Here is a 13,480-nt window from a genome sequence, read left to right on the forward strand (position 1 = left end):
GCAGATGACGTTGCCGGACGCACTGTTGAACAGGCGCAAAGCAGACTTGGCATATTGATGCGACGGGTAAGCGGATGGATGACTGCTCACGGTTTCACTGGAAAAAACCGAAGTAGTCATCCTGACCAGAAGGAGAATTCCGACCCTGCGTCCCATATCGATGGGCGAGTTGACTATAGAGTCAAAACCAGCAATTAAATACCTTAGTTTAATGCTCGACTCGAAGATGAGCTTCTTCGAGTAAATCAAAGCAGCAGCGGACACAGCCGCAGCTGGAGTCACGGACTTGAGTCGGCTAATGGCGAATGTCGGGGGCCCTATATCAACTAGGAGACGTCTCCTCATGGGAGCAACGCAGTCCGTTCTTCTCTATGGTGCGGAGGTATGGGCTGATGCCTTTGACAATGAGGTGCATCGTGAACGCCTCGCTCAAGTGCAGAGGCGGGGAGCTTTGCGAGTGGCGTCTGCTTATCGCACCGTCTCCGAACCGGCTGTGATGGTGATTGCGGGAGTGATTCCCGTTGCCCTCCTTGCCAAGGAGCGCAAAGCTATCTATCGCCGTAAGGGCGGAAACTTAAGAGAAGTGATTGCCCGTGAAGAACGTCAACGCACCCTTAGTGCAACTTTCTTGGCAAAATGAGCCAAGGGGCAAGTGGACTGCGCGGCTCATCGACAAATTAGACCCATGGTTGAACAGAACGCACGGTGAGATTGATTGCTTCCTTACCCAACTTTTAAGTGGGCATGGAGGTTGTCAGTCTTACCTGCACATGATTGGGAAGGTGCGATCTCCTGATTGTGTGTTCTGCAATGGAGTGGCGGATGACGCTGAACACACCTTTTTCTCTTGCGAGAGGTGGGACGGCCTCCGCCAGCAGTTTTATGCAGACGCAGGGGAACTCTCTCCAGACAACATTGTGCGAGAGATGCTGAAGAGCGCTGGTATCGTATTGTGCATTATGTTCGGGCTCTTCTTATTGCGAAGAAGATTGAACTCGACCGGCGGAGGGATCGGACGGTAAGGGGTTCCCTGAACTAACAACAACTCCCTTCCTCCCCTCCCCTCCCGTTGGTGAAATTAATTCCCTGACTTGACGGCTCCCAAAGCCAGGAGAGCGGGAGGGCTAGCCAGAAGTAATGTGTCAAACGGTTCCAGGCTAGTTCTCTGCTGACAGGAGGGAGGTGTTTAGTTGGTAGTCCGACAGCGTGCTGTTGCGGGGGTCCAACACTCTGTGCGTAAACGCATTCACCTCCGTCCATAATATTTCGAATGCGTAAGCCAGTGAAGGGATAGCGGATACATTCAATGCGCTTAATTTATTCTTTCTCGAGAGATGTGATTTCAGAACTAGCTTTACAACTCGCAGGAAGCCCGGAAAGAATCTCTTTTTCTCTCCCTCCTTGAAGGGACTCGCCAGTAGTTCACAACCGATTAACGTGTAATTTATCTGCAAAATAAATGTGGTATGGTGAGTTTTTTGCTTCCAACAGCAAAGCAGCCATGAATCTCACAAGAGGATCATTCAAATATCACATCCAATATCAGTTTTTTGTATCACATCCTCGGCCTCCTTTACATCGAGGTACAAATCTTCAAAATCGAAGAGGAAACTTTTTGATGGGGTGGCATATCGGAATCTTCATTAATTTGAAGAATTAAGGGATTCTGCCTAAATCAAAATGGGGAGTCGCTCCGGGGCAAATGATTTTGATCTCGGCATAGTTGCTCCTTTGCTTTCTAAGAAAACTTGACCATGATTGCGATTCACTGGCGTCCTGAGCTCCGGCATTTACTCCCTTTTTAGGTATTTTCATAGAATTTCGGAATGCACTTCAAAGCGATTGTATTTGTTTACTTTAGTAGGCGATTGGTCCATTCAAAACCTGCCTCTAACGCACCATCTCCATGAAAGAATTGCTCCGAAACGCTCGCCTTTGTAGAAAACTCGTCGAATCTCAAGAACTAATTTCGCGGTACTCAGCTTTCACAAAAATCACTTTGTTTCTGTGCAGAGCGCGGTGTGTAGGCGTCGGCAGCCTACCAAAAAGTGGAAACACTTGACAATTTCCCTTGATATGGAAATGCGCAACACGAAAACTCTCCTATTACCGTTATTGCTTCCAGAGTCAATCTCAACGAGATAATTTTAAAATTTTCGGGTAATTCCAGAATGTCCACTTTCATCAGTTCCAACGTCGAGTGTGGAGGCCAAAACTCCGATTGGACGTTGTTGTTGGCTGGGTGGATTGAGAAATGCGTAGCCAACAGGTAGCAACAGCAAAGATGAGATTTGAGAGAGAGCAACAGGTGCGAAACGTATTTCCACACGATTTTTTCTTCTCTCGACCACCTTGCCTAGCGCAGCATTCCCACGCCTCCAGGCTGGTGTCCTTGCAGCCCTTCCGAGCGTCCCAGCAAGGATGCCAGACGCTCGGCTGGCAACACTTCGCGATTCCGCAATCCATAAAATTTGGTGGCGGAACGCGTTCGCTGTGACGACATCGGCGAGACGTGTCGCCGTCGTCGATTCGCTTTGATGTCGATTTACATAATAAAAAAGTGTACAATGGCTAGCGCCATCCGCAAGATGACAAATTCGATTGCGGCCGAGACTGAAATTCTGGGTTTTCCTCGGAAAGCGAAGGGAGCCTGGTCTGCGCTTGACGGGTCAGCGGAATTCCAGCGACGGGCGTCATTGCCCCCCGGGAGCACGCACTGCCAGGGGGACTACTCCGATCCAACAGAAAATCCACGACCTTTTCCCGAAAATTTATTATCGCATCACAACAAAATCGCTCTTGACGCTCGCTGGCTGTCCATCATTCCATCACATAAACGTCGCGAGCCGTCCGTCAGTCACCCCGTGCGGGAACCAGAGCAACGCATCCCCGAGCCTCCGCTGGTGCGACCGCGACGGCGATAGTCGCGGGACGTGTATTTGTTTACTTGGCCGCCGCCGCCGGACGGGAACGACACTCAACCACGCAAGCTGCAAAGTGGGCACAGCACTTTCTTATCGCTTCTAGCACACACACTCCGTGCACATTTCGCTGACATTAGGTTCTGCGTGCACTATCGCCGTCCCGCTCCGACCACCGGTCGCACTCTGGAAACATTCTCACGGCAACACGACGAAGACTCGGGCTCGGCTTGCTCACGACGCATTCCTTCGTCCTGAGCCGCCGCGCGTCGTCGGAAAACACTGACGGCGAGCGGGGCTTACTCTGTGAATTCTAAACTGGACTCGCACCTTTTTCGCACCACACTCTCCTACGAATCTGCTGCGGACCCACACGAACCACCGCAATCGAGCGGAAAATCAAGCACGAAACACAACGAACGCACTCACGCGGGCCATCACACTAGCGCCGCGCATCCGACACAAACCCAACGCACAGTCGTCGTTTTTGAAGGCCGTCGCGGCTGCGACGACGAAGAAAGTGCGTGCCGAAAAAAACACTCAACTAATTGCGCAATTTGGGGCGAAGACGGCCGACCGACGCGTCCGAGTTCACAATCGCCGCGGCGACGGGCACTGGATTCCCTGCAGGAGCGAACCGAGGATGCACGCAACAGTACAGTGGCTGCCGAAAATAAGAGGACGCAACGCACTCGAAAAATGCTCGGCAAACGAATGGACCGACGAGCGAGCAGTCGAACGGACAACCGAGCGAGCGGTAACGTGTAAATCGCGTCAAATTTCAACTCCAACTAAAAATCCACGACCGAGCCACAGCCACAGAGAGCGAAAGATACACGCTCGCGGTCGGCAACGGTCGGGCCGACGAGCAAGTTGCGTCGTCATTCGTCAACAACACAGCATTGGAAATTTCTCTTCAGCCGCCAGAACGGGACGGCACACGCAAAGTCCCCGCTAGATACCCAGGCGCGAGCGAGACAGACAAAGCCGGCACCATTGAAATTTTCGTTACGTACATGACTTCTCGCCGCGCTACTTGTCACTCGCACCGCGTCGGGCCCGCTCGGCTGGCCCCGTCCTTTGCCGACTTCAACTCAACTTGGCCGCGATGAGGAGAACAAATTATTTGTTGTTGACCGTGTCGCCGTGGTCCGTCTCTCTGCAGCGTTGCCAAGTGAACAGCTGTTTTCTGGCGAGTTAATTATTTGTTATGACGTTCGAGGATTGGATTTTCTTTCCCACGGGATGGGAAGGAGGAATGGAGTGTTTATGGAGCGATGTAATGATTACAGTCGATTTTGGGGCGGGTGGCAGATGCTGGCGTATGCTGATGACATTAACAATTTGCCAGATTCGCTTTTGTTGCGGTTGGAACTGCAGCGAGGGGTGATTGAAGCGTTTCGCGTGAGCGGGGACAGGACGAAAGTGATGAGGCAAGAACTGCATCGGACACTTCGATAAGACCGAACTGGATCAAATGTGAACGTGCCCAACTGCACATACCTCGGAACAAGACTCGTGTAGGACTTGAGATCAGAATCCAAGAATGCGGAATGTTTGAGGTGCACTGAACCCCCAACAGTCGCTTATTTGCTTTTATATCTGTTAACATCCACGGCCGTGACTTGTGCTTTGCAACACACAACTTTCTTTAGATTCTCCGACGAGAGTAAACACAAAAAGCATCAACAGCAGCTACACGACCAAAACAAAATTCAGTTCTCCGTCTACAAAACGGACAGGACCTTTAATCAATCAAAACTGCATGATACTGCCCTTGGACATTACCTTGTCGTGGTGGGGTACCCTGTAGTGCACCCCCAAGTGCGGTAATGTCCAAAGGAAGCGAAATCTTCGGCGGAAGGTGAGGACAAACTGCTTTCCCCGGTGAGACCCACACTGGATTCACCAGACTCCTCTGTTAGGGGTAATGGGCGCAAGAAGGGGTCATTAGCGACCTTTAACGGGCGGCTTACGATACGGGGTGTGACGTCCTTGAGGTGCCCGAGTAAGTAGTTCTGATCCCCTAGCTGGCAGTATACCTGCGTCCTAGGTAATAGTCTCGAGAGAGCTTCTCGGTGAAGAGCGAGCCCCTTCCAGACTCTGGTTGGGTAATGTGCATTGAACCGGTGTTAGTAGACCGCGTTGGCCCGAGCGAGCGCTGATTCGTCCGTGAATTCCGGGATCAGCTAAACATAGGTCAGGCCTCAGGGAACTGGGGTAGGGGCTGTGTCCCCGAGGGTACACTATTGCGGGGCCGCTCCCTTGCACACTATGCGTTGATTAGTTCTTCATGGACAAAAAAACATAAATTAATAAAAAAAATCGACGAAACAACAGAGAAAGAGGAAGAGCTGAGTACATTTGGGCGGAGCATAAAAATGCGTTGTTCACCGGAGCGATCAGCAAAAGAGGCAGCGAGGGCTGACATACCCGATGTGACAACGGGTCGCCCAAATAAAGAGGAAGCTTTATCAAGTGGCGCGACTGACCGTGCGGAGATTGCAACCCCAATGCCTTGTAGTGCCCTTGTTCCGGAAGAAAGCCCAGTCAGAATCGCTAGTCCTGAACAGATGGATTCGGACATAAACCGAGTGCAAGTGCAGTCCTAGCTAGAGCCGAAGAGGAAAGGCTCATCAGGAAATGCGCAGCAGTGGTGAAGTGTATTCGGTCGGCAACGTTCCTCCAGAGGAACTTCAGCAAAGGCGTCAAAAACGGGCTGATGGAACTGGAGGAACTATTGGACCGTATTTCCTTCTATAGGCGAACATGGAGAGCAGCGGAAGACGATGGGAGAGCAGAAACCGCCGGACTCCACGCTGCGAACGCTACTTGCGTCAAACGGACCGCAGATAACCAACTGCAAAGCGAACTGGAGAAAAAACGCAGAGGACGGGGTGCCTGAAGGAGACACGTCTGTCCAAAGACTTGGAGACTGCAAACCAAAAAAGATGAGGAAACGAAGAAGGACTAGACCGTCGGCTCTGCTCATTAAGCCGATGGAAGCAATACATTTGCGGAAGTCCTTAGTGAAATCCGCTATAGGATGAAACCGGAAGATAAGGGAGCAGAAGTCAATGCGGAAAACAAAGAGTGGCGGAGTTCTCGTTGAACTGGGCCCAAAGATGATGAGAGCACGTTTTGCGAAGCGGTCAAGAGGCTATTATTGGGGGAAAAGGTCCAGGTGTCTGGACTATGGACACACGTCAGCAGCTTGCAAGGGACCGGACAGGAGGATAGCATGCCGGATATGCGGCCAAGTGGGTCATCAAGCGAAGACCTGCAATGAAAGCGAAAGTTGCGTTCTCTGCAGGGATCGTGTCGCTTCTGGTGAGAGCGTTGCACACACTGCGGGCTCGGGACGGTGTCCGATCTTCAGGGCGCAGTTGGAGAGGGCTAGGATGCGAATGGCATGATTCACATTTTACAAATTAACATGCACCGCAGTGCAACCGCTCACCAGTTGCTAGCACAGTTCGCTACGGAAGTAAATGATGATCTAGGGCTGATTAGCGAGCAATAACGAAACAAGAACCCGTTGTCATGGCATCTCGACTTATCGGGCACCGCTGCCATCTGAGTTCGGGACGAACACGAAATCGTTCTTGCCAAAGGCGGGCGAAATGGGTTTGTCTGGATCGGGTGTTTAGGGATAAAGTATGTTAGCGTTTACCTGACGTGAACGAGACAATACCGTTTCGAGCACTGAGGGACGAATGTTAGGATTCTTGAATGGGGCATGCCTCAGTCAGACTCCAGAGGGAAACGAATTCTGGAAATGGCGGCGAGGATCGGGTTCGTAGTTTTAAACACCGGATCCACGCCAACATTTCGGCGCCCAGGCTGTGAAGGAAGCATTCTTGACATCACTTTCACGTCGGAATCTCTGGCATCATCGGTGGACGGGTGGCGACTTCTCGGCAAGTGATCACCAGTACATCGCGTTCGAAATGTTTGACGCTACCTGCCGGCGAGCACCAACAAGACGCCCTCTTGCATGTGGAGTGTCGCGAGGGTGAACATCGGGAAGTTCGTCGGAGCTTTTTGTGCAGGCAGGGCCAGCTGACCAGCTGACACCGTCGTAAATTCAGTGATGAACCTGATAACGACGGCGTGTGAGGCTTCCATGTCCCGGAGGGGCGCCAGGCGCGACAAGCTTTCTATGTACTGGTGGAGGGTGGAGGCAGGGCCGCGCTGGAGGGCACTCCGGGGGGTGGTAGTGTCGCAGCTGACATCGTCGTAAATTCAGTGATGAACCTGATAACGACGGCGTGTGAGGCCTCTATGCCCCGGAGGAGCGCCAGGCGCGACAAGCTTTCTATATACTGGTGGAGGGTAAAAGTTGCCAACCTACGAGGGGAGTGTCATAAGCTCGTTTAGTACAACGTTTGCACGCCAACGATGAGGCATATGCCATAAAGGCACAGAATAGATTAGTAAAAGGGAGACTCCGCAGCGCTATAAATAAAAGCAAAGCTGGTGGCAACTTTCTTGGCAAAATGAGCCAAGGGACAGAAGGACTGCGCGGCTCATCGACAAATTAGACCCGTGGTTGAACCCAACACACGGTGAGATTGATTACTTCCTGGGCATGGAGATTTCCAGTCTTACTTGCGCAGGATTAGGAAGGCGCGATCTCCTGATTGTGTGTTCTGCAATGGAGTGGCGGACGACGCTGAAAACACTTTTTTCTCTTGCGAAAGGTGGGACTGCTTTCGTCAGTAGCTTTATGCAGACACAGGGGAGCTCTCTCCAGACAACATTGTCAGAGAGATGCTGAAGAGCGCTGGCAGCTGGAATCGTATTGCGCATTATACTCGGGCTCTTTTTATTGTCAAGAAGATTGACCTCCTCCTCCCCTCCCATTGGTGAAAGCAATTCCCTGACTTAAAGGCTCCCAAAGCCGGGAGAGCGGAAGGGCTAGCTCGAAGTAATGTGACAAACGGTTCCAGGCTAGTTCTCTGATGCCAGGTAGGTGTTTAGTTGTTAGTAGGACAGCGTGCTATTGCGGGAGTCCAACACTCTGTGCGTAAACGCATTCACCTACCCTACTCCAAAAAAAAAATGCGCGCAAGAAGCGTAAGAGCAACACATTTGTGGTGGGTAACGCTTTATTGTGCTCTGCACTATGGCCTACATCCGCGCGTCCGGTGGGAATTTCTTCCACAGTCCAGTCATTCTACCAAACGTATGCCCATTTATCATATTCAACGTATTTTCTTGCCTCAGCCCTTCTTCGCTGTACGGAGATTTCTTCCACCGATTACCAGAAGTTTTATTCCCCATCCTTCCTTTCACTCTTTGAGGGGATTTTAACTGAACGCGTGTGCCGCGCCCCAATTTAACCTTTCCAATAATCACTTGAATCGCACTCTTGATCTTTTCCAATCCACTCATGCATGCTCTTACGTTGCTCATGATACCCATTATTCTGCTCTCGAGTTTTATGCTCAGGTCACTCGGCTCCACTTCCCTACCATACGCAAGCCTGCCAAGTTTAACTTTCATCAAGCAAACTTCGAAGACCTGAGCTCAGCCAGTCGCCAACTGGGCTCCCCTCTTTTCAAGTACTCAGAACTTGCTATATCATTTTATCAGATCCTCTTCCCTCTTTCGTTACCTCCTCTCCTAAGTCCTTGCGCTTTCATCCTATCTGGTTGTCCCACTGATGTCCACAAAAACCTTCGTCAAAAATTCACTACTATGGAGAAGTTTTTGTCCTCTGGATCCTATGACTTCTTTCTTTTTCAAAACTGCGTTCCTCGGGCAAATTTAAGTCCAGAAAGGAATATCTAGTCAGTGCTGAAGACTCACTGCAGCGCGGAGAATTCAAACCATTCTGGTCTCATTTTCGCAACTTCCGCAAACCCGCTCAGTTACCTCCTCCTTCTATTAAATCGTCTAGCGTCTATGCTAACTCTCCCCTCCAACTATCATGGGATTTGCTATACCAATACTTGTTCTCAGTGTATGTTTCCTCTCCTCCCACTTCTTTTCTCCCGTTAGTGGATTCATTATTTGCAACAAGAGCCGCCAAGAGAAAGAAATGACCACTTTTCAGAAAAACGCCAAGCAGTTGTAAATTAAATTAGCCGAATATCATTAAAATATCTCCAATCCAATATATGTATATGATGACAGGGAGCTAAAGTACGAGAGTCGACAAAGGCATAAATTACTACCGTGTATGAGCTGGAGTTCCTCAGGGGTCCCTTTGCGGAACATCATGTATGATGGAGTCTTCCGCTTACATTTACCAGAAGGGGTAAAAGTAGTAGGTTTCGCCGACGATGTTGCTGTGATTGTTGTGGCAAAGCATATCCACGAGATTGAGGCAACAGCCAATGAAACGATCTGGAAGATGAAGAGTTGATTGGAAACTGCGGAATTAGGGCTCGCCGATCATAAAACAAAAGCCGCAGACCTCGAAGTACTTCAAAATTTGTGTTGGAAGCCAGACCACATAAGGAGCAAGGAGGTGGCTAAATATTTAGGCGTGGTGCTCAACAATATGCTCAAATTCAAAGTGCATGTAGAGCACATCGGAAAAAAGGAAGCACTGTTGCAGGTTGCACTCTCGCGAATGCTGCCAAATTTTGGCACACCCAAATACGTCAGTAGAGGGCTGCTATCTTGAGTCATTAGCTCAGTCTTGTTCTATGCCGCTCCTGTATGGGCTGCAACATTAACGACTAAGGCAATCGGAAGAAACATATTAGGCTCGTGCAGATTATGTCCCCCAAGAGTGATTTGTGGCTTTCAAACGATATCGGACGACGTGACGCTAGTTATAGTCGAACTATTGCCGGTAAACATCTTGGCTGAAGAGAGGTCACGAATCTACATCAGAAGGACGACAACCCAAGACAATGTGCAATTGATCAAGAATAAGGAAATGGCATCATAAATGGTTAGATAGTAGGCCCGATGGGGTAGCTCAACGAAGTGCCGATGGACGTTCAATCCAATCTAGTTACCAGCTAACATAGTTTCTATCTGGTCACGGTGGTTACCGCAAATATCTACACAGATTTGGGCATAACGACTCGCCAGGATGCCTAACCTGCCCATGCGAGGAAGAAGACACAGAACATACAATATTCTATTGCAGTCGTTTCGGGGCGCGGATGGCCAATATTCCCAGCGTGCATCTTCTGGTGGGGAGCGCATGCTCCATTGGGAAGACAATTAGTGATATTCGTAACTAATGCCCAAAAAGAATTTCATATAGCGAAAAGAGAAATGCGTATGATAGCCACACAGGAATGACATAATTGTTCACCGGCCTCGTGAAGTAATATCTAACGACAGTTTCGCGGGGTGTGCGGCTGAAGGATGTGACCTAGTACGTAGGCGCGGATTTACTTGCATGAACCCTGCTCGTCAGCGATTTCTGTTGATGTCTTTGAAAGATTCCACATCCTGGCTTAGCCGCAAAAAAAAGAAATGGGTATGATGACTAACTCCAATTTTCGTAGAATTTTTGGTTTGACGGATTCAGAAAAACATGGCTGGAAAGAACTGAAAATCCAGATGGGATGCAAAACACTCTTACAAGAATATAGGATACAATACATACGGAAAAGTATCTTTAGTCCAAAAGTCCTGTTTTCAATAGACAATTCTATGTTGCTCACCTGTAAAGAAAAAAGAATAAATCATGTTAAAAATGGATCGTCATCTCGTATCTCGTCAATTTAACATTAAATATAATATGTGTACATAGAAATTATGAAGGTGTGGCGCAACGGGATTGGCAACATTCGAAATTTCGAATGTTGTTGATTTGACTGACAAATGACACCACCAGTGTTCTCCGTGGCGTAGTAGCCTTGCTAATTTTGAAGTGTACTAAAATATTTGAATATGAAAAAGAAATAATTGAAGATATTAAGTTGCGAACCACCGACCGGGCAGGTCGTTTTTACTTCGTATTTTATCTAAAATATTAATTGTAAATACAAGTGGTAAAATAAAATGTATTACTCAATTAGTGACCCCGAAGAACTCGCCCGATTGGTTGGAACGGGAAAAAATCTGCAGTTTTTAATTGTTCGGAAATTTTCAATTGCGACGATTGTGCCTAGGTAGATCAAGGCTGCGCAGCCAGGACTTGAGCAAGAGCCGACATCGTCGCAGTGCCAGTTTCGGGCTGTTTTTTGTGTGCCGCTCGTTGCGAATTTGGTTAAATCGTGCGCCAGAAGGAGCCAGACGCAGCACCGCGAATGCGACTTCGAATGAGCGATCGTAAGGAATTCATTTCATTGAACGCCACCGTCGTGGTCGTGGCCACCACGTAGTTGAATTCTGCAGAGGACGTCCCGTATCAGCGCCCACTGGAAGACGTGTGCCCCGGATGTCTAGTGATGAAATCATTGATCAGTCCGTTGAGCCACCAGCCTCTAAGAGGCGGAAGCTGACTTCGACGACGTCATCGCAGGGAGCCGGAGCCGCTGACAAGGATCACCCTTACATCCTGAATTTCTAGTTAAAGCATAAATAAATGTAGAACCGCCACGAGGGACGGCGACGATATCCTTTTTAAAATTCGTCGTTGGAGTTCCGCTGTCGTGGCGAGTTTATTTTTGGTCTGAGCGACAAGCGTCCGCTCCGGGGTACATCGGTGGTGTTTCTTTTTCTGTCGTACGGGCATTTTTGGGTGAGGTCTGCCGTAGTCAAAGTAGGGCCTTGTGGAATTCGATACAGCCACGTTTTCGATAAAAACTCGCGTTATTAACTTAGCTTTTGTTTTGTCGGTTGACAATAAAGACGCGGCAGGCCCATCGGACCCTCACGTGACCGCCCGCGCTGTGCGCGTCCCTTCCATCTGGAGCCGCAATTCCAGATGTCCGGAATCACAGTGGATGCGACTAAGTTTAACTACCCCATTGTGGGCCTGGATGAGGAGTCCATCCTCCTGGTAGCGAACATCGTAAAGTCGGCCTCCTACAGCTTGTTGAAAACTAAGCTGATCAAGCGCCTGTCGGTGAGTCACCTAAGCTGGATCACTTGCTGGCAGGTTTGACGTTGACGTTGACGCATTATTACCTACGGGCAAGTGGACATGAGTCTTGGCTTGCGTACGACGTTCCCGTGGCGATTCATCCTGGCGGATGTCAGCTTCCCCATTTTAGGCGCAAACTTCTTGTGTCTATGGGTTGCTGGTGGACTTGCAGAACAGGTCCCTTATAGACTCCACAAGCAACCTTAATTCGTCAGGCAGAATCTCATCTCTTCCTAACTACAATCTTTCCGTACTTTTGGAGGACATTGCTGGCTCTCGTGTTGGACACTCCTCCAAAAGTTCAGCCAGATTACTACCGAATGTAGTTTCTCTAAACCAGTGAAGCACAATGTGCAGCACCATTTAACACCACCCAGAAGCTGGCTATTGCACGGAAAGAATTTGAGCAACTTATGCACGTCCTGATCAGGGCAGATGCTGTCTGGAAGCCGCTACAGCCTCCATACGAAGGCCCGTACTGTGTTCTCGAGCGGGGCGAACATTTATTCCAGCTCGAGATCGGGGGACACAGAGAGGCTGTCTCCTTGTCCAGGCTGAAGCCAGTTTGCGCTCCAAATCAACGTCGCGTTCTCTTTGCCGAATAATGGAAACGCAGTTCCGAGTTCCCTAGGTTTCATCTGGGAGCGGAGTGATGTGGCGCAGCGGAATTAGAAACATTCGAAATTTATTTCGAATGTTGTTGATTCGATTGATAAATGCCACCACCGGGGTTCTCCGTGGCGTAGTAGGCTTTGCTAATTTGAATTGTAAATAAAATAACTGAATATGAAAAGAAGTAATTGAAGATATTAAGTTGCGAACCACCGACCGGGCAGGTCGTTTTAATTTCGTATTTTATTTAAAATATTAATTGTAAATACAAGTGGTAAAATAAAAAGTATTACTAAAGAGGACTTCCTTACATTAGTGCCAAGATCGTGAAATTCATTGCAGGAAACAGTGTCATTTGAGTTGCCCAAATAAATCTGAAAGTATCAAACTTATGGAAAGATTGCTTGAAAAAATGCGATATCCACGTGTCTGGCTCTTCTTGGGACCCACAGAGAGGATTTTTTTTAGAAACCATAGGACTCCCAAGAGCAACTTTCTAGGTATCTTTTATACAAAAGGTAAATTTACTGGTTTCAAACATCAAATAACGTCGACATTTAAACACAGAAAATCATCATACATAGTTCCCGCTTTTCTGGTTCATTTCTCAATCTTTCCCAAAATCGCTAATTGAAATTCCAAGCACTGCAGACACCTGTAACTGAAGTTACGTTTGAAATAACAGTTTCCAAATATTTGGCTCGGCTTCTAGCCCTATCCATCCAGTGAGCATTCTTACTTCTAATTTAACCGATTCATGCTAACTTGAAAGTAGAACTTCATAATCTGAAGCTGAGTCTACGCATTTCTTTCCACCTCTTTTATCAGCCCCACAACTGGGAGATATGCCAAATTCAATCAACCAAAAATCATCGCGCTAAACATGCCGTAAGGTATCCATGTAAATACTATGCAAGTAGTGCGCCATGACTAATTTTCTTTT

General features: G+C 48.7%; 1 protein-coding gene across 3 annotated transcripts in view; it reads right to left on the reverse strand.

Annotated features, from left to right (window-relative positions):
* The window catches only part of LOC119650576 (nuclear receptor coactivator 3), a 291,430-nt gene that overhangs the window by 220,632 nt on the left and 57,318 nt on the right, over positions 1–13,480 (reverse strand). For 2 of the 3 annotated variants that reach the window (XM_038053399.1, XM_038053397.1), the window contains exon 1: positions 3,252–3,720. The exons of the other annotated variant lie outside the window; for it this stretch is intronic. The gene's annotated coding sequence lies outside the window, so the exon portion shown is untranslated. Of the gene's footprint in view, positions 1–3,251; positions 3,721–13,480 lie in introns of those variants that run through there. 3 annotated transcript variants of the gene reach the window in all.

Source organism: Hermetia illucens, chromosome 3 (assembly GCF_905115235.1).
Source record: "Hermetia illucens chromosome 3, iHerIll2.2.curated.20191125, whole genome shotgun sequence".
In the NCBI taxonomy this organism is placed as follows: domain Eukaryota; kingdom Metazoa; phylum Arthropoda; class Insecta; order Diptera; family Stratiomyidae; genus Hermetia; species Hermetia illucens.